A 10,309-nucleotide genomic window follows, 5' to 3' on the forward strand; every position below is an offset into this window, starting at 1 on the left:
CTGAGAAAAAGTTCTCTGATATTTCAGAATTGCACAGTATAGCCTCCCACTGGAAAAATAAAAGTTTATGATATGGATAAGTTAGGCTTTATTTGTTCTACCACAAGATTCACATATATGTGTGTGTATATGTGTGTGTATGTGTGTGTGTGTGTTTTAAATAAGTCCTTCTACAGATTTCCAAAATGGGAAGAGACATATTATTTCATTGGTATGGGGAACTTCCAAGTGAGTAACTCCCTCTACCAGGCAGGTCAGCACCTCTCTGCAACTGATAGTCCTTGAGAGCGCTGAGAAATTGAGAAATTAAGTGACTTGTTCAGGGTCACATAGACAATATTTGTCAAAGGAGGAATCTGAACCCAGATCTTCCGAGTCCTGAGACAGTTCCCTATCCATAATGCTACACTTGATTATAAGCTCCTGGAAGTCAAAGATCACCCACCTTAAGCATCTTGGTACTCACTGAACCCAGTACTATGCCTTGCACATTACAGATGCTGAATTAAATAATAGTTAATTAATTGATTACAATTTTCTTCATAACCCCATTTGGAGTTTTCTTGGCAAAGATATTGAAGTGGTTTGTTATTTCTTTCTCCAATTCATTTTACAGATGAGGAACTGAGGCAAACAGGGTTAAGTGACTTGCCCAGGGTCACTCAGCTAGTAAATGCCTAAGGCCAGATTTGAATTCAGGAAGATGAGTCTTTTGTCTCTCAACCCCCTGTTCTGTGCACTGTGGCACCACCTAGCAGTCTCAACAGCTCACTAAACCCAGCACTATAATTTACACATTGAAGATGTTCAGTTAAATTATTTAATGACAATTTTCTTTAATCAAATCAGGCTCATATGAAGCTCAAGTTGATTATTTTCCTATTTCTTTTTATATTTTTATTTCCCTTTTCTTTGAAACTTAAGTTCTGTAAAATGAAAGACTTAGACTTCTTGATCTCTAAGTTCCTTTGGGGGTGGGAGTGGGAAAGTAGCAAGATAGCGCAATGGTTAGTACTGGACTTGGGGTCAGGAAGACCTGAGTTCAAATCTGACCTCAGACACTTACTAGCTATATGACTCTGGGCCAGTAACTCTTGCTTGCCTCAATTTACTCATCTATAAAATGAGATGGAGAAGGAAATGGTAAACTATTCCAATATCTTTGCCAAGAAAACCCCAAAAGGGGTCATGAATACTTGGATATAACTGAAAAATAATTAGATACCAGAAGGTCCCCTTGTAGCTCTAAAGTCTATGAGCCAACTAGGCTTTCTTCTCCCAGGCTAACATTTTATCTTCATTTTTTTATGACCTTTCTCTCATTATTCTTGCTTACTTTTCCTCATAAGGTGTCTTCTTTTGACCTATACATGGTAAATAGAATATTGGTGGTAAAACTTCATCAGTCACCATCCCCAAGGCTGCTGCCAGCCCTGGTTTGGAGTGGTTGGGCCCAAGGCCCAGTGGGCTGTTTGGCTCTCCTCCCATCTCCTGCCAGTTGAGAGCTATTTATATCAAATTAGGAAAACAGGGATAAGCTCTGTGGTGATAATTCACAGCTTTACAGTGTATTTCATTTCAAAGGAATTTACACATGATACCCCCAGAGGAAATGCTGCCCCAGTGACCCAGGGGGAAATCCTCACATCCTTGGGATATGTCAGGGGTTGGTCCCAGTATTGCCCATACAGCTAATGAGACCTCTTTCTGAAGCATTAGGAACAGCTTGGCCCATGGAAAGGTGGCTAACACTTCATCAACTAGCACTTTCTTTGAAACTGGTGTATGAAACCATTGTTCAGGGAAATCCAAATGCTCAACGATGACTTGAGGCTTTGGGTTACCAAACAAAATTTTATTAAGAAACTGGTTACCGATCACAGGGGTGGAGCCAAGATGGCGGACTAGAAAGACACACTTACGCAGGGTCCTCCCCACAGCCCATAAAATACCTGTAGAGAGGGACTCTCAACAAATTCTGGAGCAGCTGAAGTGGAGAACACAGAGTGGAGGAGATTTCCAGCCCATGGTGACCTGAAAGGCCCACGGAAACATCGGTTGAGCCAGACACAGAGCCAAGCGCAGGCCTAGCCCAGCCTTAGCCCAGTGGAGTGGCGCAATGAGACTCTGGGAGGAGAACACCTCAGGGACGGAATCTCCAGTCGCAGCAGCGGGCCCTCAGATCCCTCGGCCCACAGGCGCCAAAAGGTCAGTGATGGGGTTTAATCAGCAGGCCAGAAAGGGAGAAGGGCTTTCCCACAGCTCCAGCACCAGGCAGCAGCCACAGAACCTGCACAGCAGCCTCTAGGGAAGCTCCATTGTTGGAGTGTAAAAACCCTTGGGGGCACGGAAGAGCTGAGTCTTGCCTCCACCCTGGGTGGAAGCCCTGGCCAGGCTGGTCTTTGTCTCACACTGAATGGCGGCCCTGCCCATTCAGCTTATCTGAAAATCAGCCCCCAGTGCTGACTTGAGAACTGGAGGCCAAGTGGCTGTGGAGAGGTATCTGCTAAAATTCTGGGCATAAAAATCCCTCTCTGCATCCAGAAGAGTACATGTTTGATTGTGCCATGTTGGAGGAACTGAGATCTCACAGATTCCCAGACTATACCCTACTCTTGACAAAGGACCCAAAAGTCAAGTAACTGGTTAGGAAAATGCCCAAAATAGGGGAAAAAAATAAGACTATAGAAGGTTACTTTCTTGGTGAACAGATATCTTCTCCCATACTTTCAGATGAGGAAGAACAATGCTTACCATCAGGGAAAGACACAGAAGTCAGGGCTTCTGTATCCCAAACATCCAAAATAAATATTCAATGGGCTCAGGCCATGGAAGAGCTCAAAAAGGATTTTAAAAATCAAGTTAGAGAGGTGGAGGAAAAACTGGGAAGAGAAATGAGACAGATACAAGAAAAGCATGAAAAGCAGGTCAACACCTTGCTAAAGGAGACCTAAAAAAAATGCTGAAGGAAATAACACCTTGAAAAATAGGCTAACTCAATTGGCAAAAGAGGTTCAAAAAGCCAATGAGGAGAAGAATGCTTTAAAAAGCAGAATTAGCCAAATGGAAAAGGAGGTTCAAAAGCTCGCTGAGGAAAATAGTTCTTTCAAAATTGGAATGGAACAGATTGGGGCTAATGACTTTATGAGAAACCAAGAAATCACAAAACAAAACCAAAAGAATGAAAAAATGGAAGATAATGTGAAATATCTCATTGGAAAAACAACTGACCTGAAAAATAGATCCAGGAGAGACAATTTAAAAATTATGGGATTACCTGAAAGCCATGATCAAAAAAAGAGCCTAGACATCATCTTTCATGAAATTATCAAGGAAAACTGCCCTGATATTCTAGAACCAGAGAGCAAAATAAGTATTCAAGGAATCCACCGATCACCGCCTGAAAGACATCCAAAAAGAGAAACTCCTGGAACATTGTGGCCAAATTCCAGAGTTCCCAGGTCAAGGAGAAAATATTGCAAGCAGCTAGAAAGAAACATTTCAAGTATTGTGGAAATACAATCAGGATAACACAAGATCTAGCAGCTTCTACATTAAGGGATCGAAGGGCATGGAATAGGATATTCCAGAAGTCAAAGGAACTAGGACTAAAACCAAGAATCACCTACCCAGCAAAACTGAGTATAATACTTCAGGGGAAAAAATGGTCTTTCAAGGAAATAGAGGACTTTCAAGCATTCTTGATGAAAAGACCAGAGCTGAAAAGAAAATTTGGCTTTCAAACACAAGAATGAAGAGAAACATGAAAAGGTGAATAGCAAAGAGAAGTCATAAGGGACTTACTAAAGTTGAACTGTTTACATTCCTACATGGAAAGAAAATATTTGTAACTCTTGAAACTTTTCAGTATCTGGGTAGTGGGTAGGATTACACACACACACACACACACACACACACACACACACACACACAGCACAGAGTTAATTATAGGATGGGATCATATCTTTAAAAAATGAAATTAAGGGGTGAGAGAGAAATATATTGGGAGGAGAAAGGGAGAAATGGAATGGGGCAAATTATCTTTCATAAAAGACGCAAGCATAAGACTTTTTAGTGGAGGGAAAAAGAGGGGAGGTGAGAGAAAAACATGAAGTTTACTCTCATCACATTCCATTAAAGGAAGGAATAAAATGCACACTCATTTTGATATGAAAACCTATCCTACAATACAGGAAAGTGGAGGAGAAGGGGATAAGCAGGATGGGGGGGGGATGATGGAAGGGAGGGCAATGGGAGGAGGGAGCAATTTGAAGTCAATACTCTTGGGGAGGGACAGGATCAAAAGAGAGAATAGAAGCAATGGGGGGCAGGATAGGATGGAGGGAAATATAGTTAGTCTTATACAACACAACTATTATGGAAGTCATTTGCAAAACTACACAGATATGGCCTATACTGAATTGCCTGCCTTCTAAAGGGAATGGGTGGGGAGGGAGGGATGAAGAGAAGTTGGAATTCAAAGTTATAGGAACAACTGCCGAGTATTGTTCTTACTACTAGGAAATAAGAAATACAGGTAATGGGGTATAGAAAGTTATCTGGCCCTACAGGACAAAAGAGAAGATGGGGACAAGGGAAGGGAGGGATGTTAGAAGAGAGGGCAGATTGGTGATAGGGGCAATTAGAATGCTTGACGTTTTGGGGTGGGGGAGGGGAGAAATGGAGAGAAAATTTGGAACCCAAAATTTTGTGAAAATGAATGCTAAAAGTTAAATAAATTAATTAAAAAAAAAAGAGAGAGAAAAAGAAACTGGTTACCGGGCAAGCATTGAGGGTGGAAAGATTAAAATTATAGTTCTGACCTCTACCTCTTAGAAAACCTCATTGACCTCAAAGTTTAGTTCAAATGCCACCTGCTAGAAGAGATCTTTCCTCAGGCCCACCAACTCAAATCATTACCTTGTATTTATTTCCTATATACATTTGTACATCCATTATCTCTTCTGATAGACTATAGTAAATTCCTTGAGGGCAGAAATGATTCCATTTTTTGTCTTTTCATGGCCTCGCTTGGACCACAATGACTAACACATAGTAGGCACTTAAATGTTTATTGATTGATTGACTTACAATCTATAGGATATTGAGAGTGGAGATAGTACAGGAACACTGAGGACTACAATGCAAGGTCTAAAATGACGAGAACAAAGAAGAGATTCTCTTAAGGAAGAAGAGAAGACTGAGAGAGAGAGAGATCAGAGTAGGCTACATGGAAGAAGTGGCAGCTGAGGTGAGACTTGAAGATGCTGAAAGGCTTAGATGAAAATGTACATTCTAGGTGGTGGCAGATACAAAAGTGCATATGTAGGAGATGCCATGTTAAATTTGGGGAATAGCTAGTAATCCAGTTGGACTGGAATTGTTCAGTTGTTTTAAGTCATGTCTGACTCTTCACAACCCCCACTTTGGGGTTTTCTTGGCAAAGATACTGCAGCAGTTTGCCATTTCCTTCTTCAGTTCATTTTACAGATAAGGAGACTGAGGCAAACATGGTTAAGTGACACAGCAAGCAACTGCTGGAGGCCGTATTTGAGCTCATGAAGGCCTGGCACTCTTATCTACTGTGCCATCTAGAGAGTAGAGTCAATAAATAGGGAATAATGCAGACTAAGTCTGGAAAGGAGAAATGGAGCCAGATTATCAAGGGCTTTAAGTATAAGACTGAAGAGTTTTCATTTTATCCAAGAGGCAAAAGGGAGCCACGGAAGGTTTTTGAGCAAGAGAGTGAGATGGCCATGCCTTGGCCTTAGGAAGATTCTTTTTGGCAACTCTGTGGAGGATGGATTACAGAAGGGAGAACAAGAAGCAAAGAGACTAATTAATTATGAAGTTATTGTTTTTGCTCAGTCATTGTTCAGTTCTGCCATCTCGTTGGGATCCCATTTGGGGTTTTCCAGCCATTTCCTTCTCTAGCTCATTTTACAGATGAGGAAACTGAGGCAAACTGGGTTAAGTGATTTGCCCAGGGTCATACAACTAGTAACTTTCTGAGGCCAAATCTGAACTCAGATTTTCCTGACCCCGGGACCTGCTCTTACTTCACCATGCTACCTTGTAGCCCTATGAAGTTATTATAAGAGCTCAGATGAGAAATAAGAAAGTCCTGAATTAGGGTGGTGGCTTTGTAAATGGAAAGAAGAGAATAAATGCAAGAAATGGTGTGGCGATGGCACACACATGATGGCAATACTACCTGGCACTTGATTCTACCTGGGAGTAAGGCATGAGAAATAGTCAAGGGTCACTCTAAGGTTTTGATGGGAAGATGGTCGTGTCCTTGACTAGGACGTCAGGAGAAGGGGATGATTTAAAAGGGAAATTAAAGATGAGTGAATTTTGGATTCACTGAGCACCAGGAAAGGAAGGTGCTGGTGGGCAGGTAGGCAGAAATGGCCAGCAGGCATTTTTGGAGGTGTGGGTGTGGGCTTTCTGGGTAGAGACTAGGGAGGTGATGGACAGTTGCTGAGTCATGCTTCTCAGAACTGCACAGCTCAGTGCATTTTGAAGCTTCTAGGAGAGGTGATGACCAACCTCTATACTTGCAGCCCTGACATGTGGGCTCCTATAGCTTTCAGGGAGAAAGGACATTCCCCCTCTGGATGATTTACTGCCATTGATTTAGCATCTAGACTGCAATTCATCATCTCCCATTGTTACCTCCAAAATAATTCTGTTAAAACCAATGTTTCATTGTTAGTCACAGCCTGGAAATTAATGACAAGGTCTGCCAGTACCCTGGCAACACTTTAACTCAATTAACAAATTAGTGGGAGCCTACAGGCCTAGAACCTGGAAGAAATTGGGGCAACTCTAAATGGGCATCAGGTTGCAAATTAGTGGGGAGTAAGAATTTTAAGTGTAATTAAAAAAAAATTGATAGTCAAACCATGCTTTACATAGACTCCTGTCACTTGACTCCAAGTATACCAGTTGTGTGATCCTGGTCATAATGGGAAAAACTGGAGAAAATAGTATGGGCTGGCAAAAATGTGTAATGGAAATGTTTCTATACCTCTGTCTGAAATTCTGTCCCTGTGACAGAGCTACATCACTGAGAACAGAGGGCTTATAGTGTCTGTGACAGCCTTTTTAAAAGGGGATTTCTACAGGAAGGTACTAGCAAGGTACATGTTGATAGATCACTGAGGAGATGCAGGTCTCTGCAGGTGCAGATGGTAAGTGAAGCTGTAATGAGGGATCTCTGCACCTAAGTCAAGTACCTCGAGTCATATCCAGGGCAGGCAGGGTGAAGCTCAGGTTGGAAGACCAGGGCCAGTGAGGAGTTCACTCCAGCCCACCATCTGGTAGCTTCATACTTGCGCTAATTATTCTTGCTAATTAGGTGCTAAACTCTGTGCTTCTGAAGGATGGCAAAGACTGTTCATATTCTCTAAATCTGGAAAAAGTCCTAGTGATGCCCTAGTTATGGCTCTGGGGTCCATTGGTCTCCAAAAACAGGTTTGAGACACCTGTACAGCAGGCTCTGCTGGTAAGTGGACCCTTTTCTCACTCATGAAGGAAGTTAACTAGGTTGCCTGGTTGGATGAGAAGACCTTTTCCATCAAACACTTTATAAACAAAAGCTTCATTTGGTCCCTTGCTCTCTTCCATTACTCCACTATGTAGTCATTGGTGGAGTCTTTCTCTTCAATATCACCTAACTTTCTTTTTTTAGTATTAAGGTTGACAATATTTTAGGAGTTTCTTTTATCTGTGGGTCACACATACAAAGTAGTTAAAGAAGGTACAGAATAAAAGATTAAGGCAGACTGAAGAGAGCTACCTCCCTGTGGTTGGGGGAGTAAGGAGGGATAGAGCAGAAATCTCTGACTCAGAAGTCAGCAGACAGGGCTTAGACTCCATCGCTGAAACTTACTACCTGTTTGACTTCAGTCAAGTCCCTTAAGCTCCCTGCGCCTCAGTTTCTACACCTATAAAAGGTGATGGTGGGATTTGATAACCCCTAAGGTTGAGACCAACCCTATGTGATCCCTTTTGGGAAGAATAAGCAGCCATTAGTGTTGAGTAGTTTCAGGGACTCTAGGAAGGACCCCTGCTGCCATCTGTTCAAATGACATTGAAAGTTCCTTTCACAAGGACAGAGCCCAGCTCATGCCAAAAGTCTAGGAATGAGATGCAAATGCCCCTGAGGGTTGTACACATCACTGAGTCCATTGCGTACTCTGAATGACTGTGAGATCCTTTGCAGAGAAAGGTTTTGACAGGAGAGGAGGCTCTGGGATCCTGAACTAGGGAGAAACAGCTGCCAGGTAGGGACTGAAGACAGACTTTGCCTGCTCCCCAATTTTGCCTGGGATAATGACTTATCCTTGCTTATGAGAAACTGACATCTACATCTGATTCCAATTTCTGAATAATTGAACCTCCTGGCACAGGTCAATAGTTAAACATGCCAGGCCATTTGGCACCCTGCTTCTCTACCCTTTGTGACTTGTATTCCTGGTGGAGACTCAGAATCGTACCTAGCACAGGGCAGCCAGGGTTTTGACCCAGGCTGCCTTCAAGAGGGTGACACTTCCTCTTGGTAGGATGTAAGGTAACCAGGTGCACAGTGGACAGAGCACTAGGACTGGAGTCAGGAAGATCTGAGTTCAAATCTAGTCTCAGACACTTATGAACTGTGTGACTCTGGGCAAATTCTTTAGCCTGTATTTACTTCAGTTTCCTTAACAGTGAAATGGGAATATAACAATAGTGATGCTTCCCAGGATTGTTGTGACAACTCAGTGAGGTAATATTTGTAAAATGGCACCATGCCTGACATAATAGGCACTATGTAAATGCTAAGTATGGTTATTATTAAATCAGAATGTCATCTCTGTCCACTAAACTGTTTCTTTCCCCTTTGATTTTTGACCTCTCACTGCTATCATTTTATTCCCCTTTATATAAAAGAAAATCTGCTGAAGAGAAATCCTTGTTGTGTGGGAAATGCTATTGTAAACAGAGATTTTTGGGAAAAGTTTAGATCTGAGTATATTTAGAAAGAAATATCCTTCACACAAAAGAGCAGGGAAGATGGAGGAAATGGCTGACTCTGAATGAGTCACAAACACAATGGAAGTGGACTAGATAGTACAGTTATCCCTTCCACATTTCATCTTTCCCCATTGCAGTTTCAATACATAATAGGTTGGCATAAGATTAAATGGGAATTTCAAAAAATATATTGTATTTTCATCCAATTACATGTTAAAACAATTTCTTAACTTCCCTGCCTTCCCCCCTCCCTGAGATGGTAAGCAATTAGATATAGGTTACACGTGTATAATTATGTAAATTATGTGATTATGTAAAACATGCAATTATGTAAAACATTCCCATATTAGCCATTTTGTACAAGAAGACTCAAATAAAAGAAAAAAAGAAAGTGAAAATAGCATACTTCAATATATATTCAAACAATATCAGTTCTTTTTCTGGAGGTAGATACTATGCATTAGTCCTTTGGAATTGTCTTGAATCATTGTTTACTGAGAATAACTAAGTCAGTCACAGTTCTTCACTGACCAATATTGCTGTTACTGTGAACAATGTTCTCCTGGTTTTGTTCATTTCACCACGCATCAGTTCATGTAGATCTTTCCAGGTTTTTCTGAAATCATCTTGATTGTCATTTCTTATAGTACAATAATATTCTATTACAATCACACATCCCACCTTGTTTAGCCATTCCTTAATCAATGAGAATCCCTCCAATTTCCAATTCTTAGCCACCACAAAAAGAGCTGCTATAAATATTTTTGTACAAATCAGTCCTTTTCCATTTTTTGGATGTCTTTGGGATATAGACCTAGAAGTGATATTGCTGAATTAAAGGAGATACACAGTCTTATAGTCCTTTGGGCATAGTTTGAAATTGCTTTCCAGAATGATTGTATCAGTCCATAGTTCCAAGAATAGTGCATTAGTGTCTGTTTTGCCACAACCCCTCCAACATCCAACATTTCCCTTTTTTGTCACATTAGCCATTCTGACAAGGATGAGGTGGCACCTCTGAGTTGTTTTAATCTGCATTTCTCTAATCAGGAGTGATTTAGAGTATTTTTTCATATGATTCTAGATAGCTTCAATTTCTTTGTCTGAAAATTGCCTTTCATATTTTTTGACCATTAAATAGGAATTTGAGGGGAGTTTTGCAGAAGTTACAGATGACATTCGAAGACCAACAGATGACCCAGAGCCTAGGACCAAATACTTAACCCAAATTTTACAATAAGGTACTGTAAACACCTCATTAAAGAAAAAGAAAAAAATTCAGACTTCC

The sequence above is a fragment of the Notamacropus eugenii genome, chromosome 4, assembly GCF_028372415.1.
Source record: "Notamacropus eugenii isolate mMacEug1 chromosome 4, mMacEug1.pri_v2, whole genome shotgun sequence".
NCBI lineage: Eukaryota > Metazoa > Chordata > Mammalia > Diprotodontia > Macropodidae > Notamacropus > Notamacropus eugenii.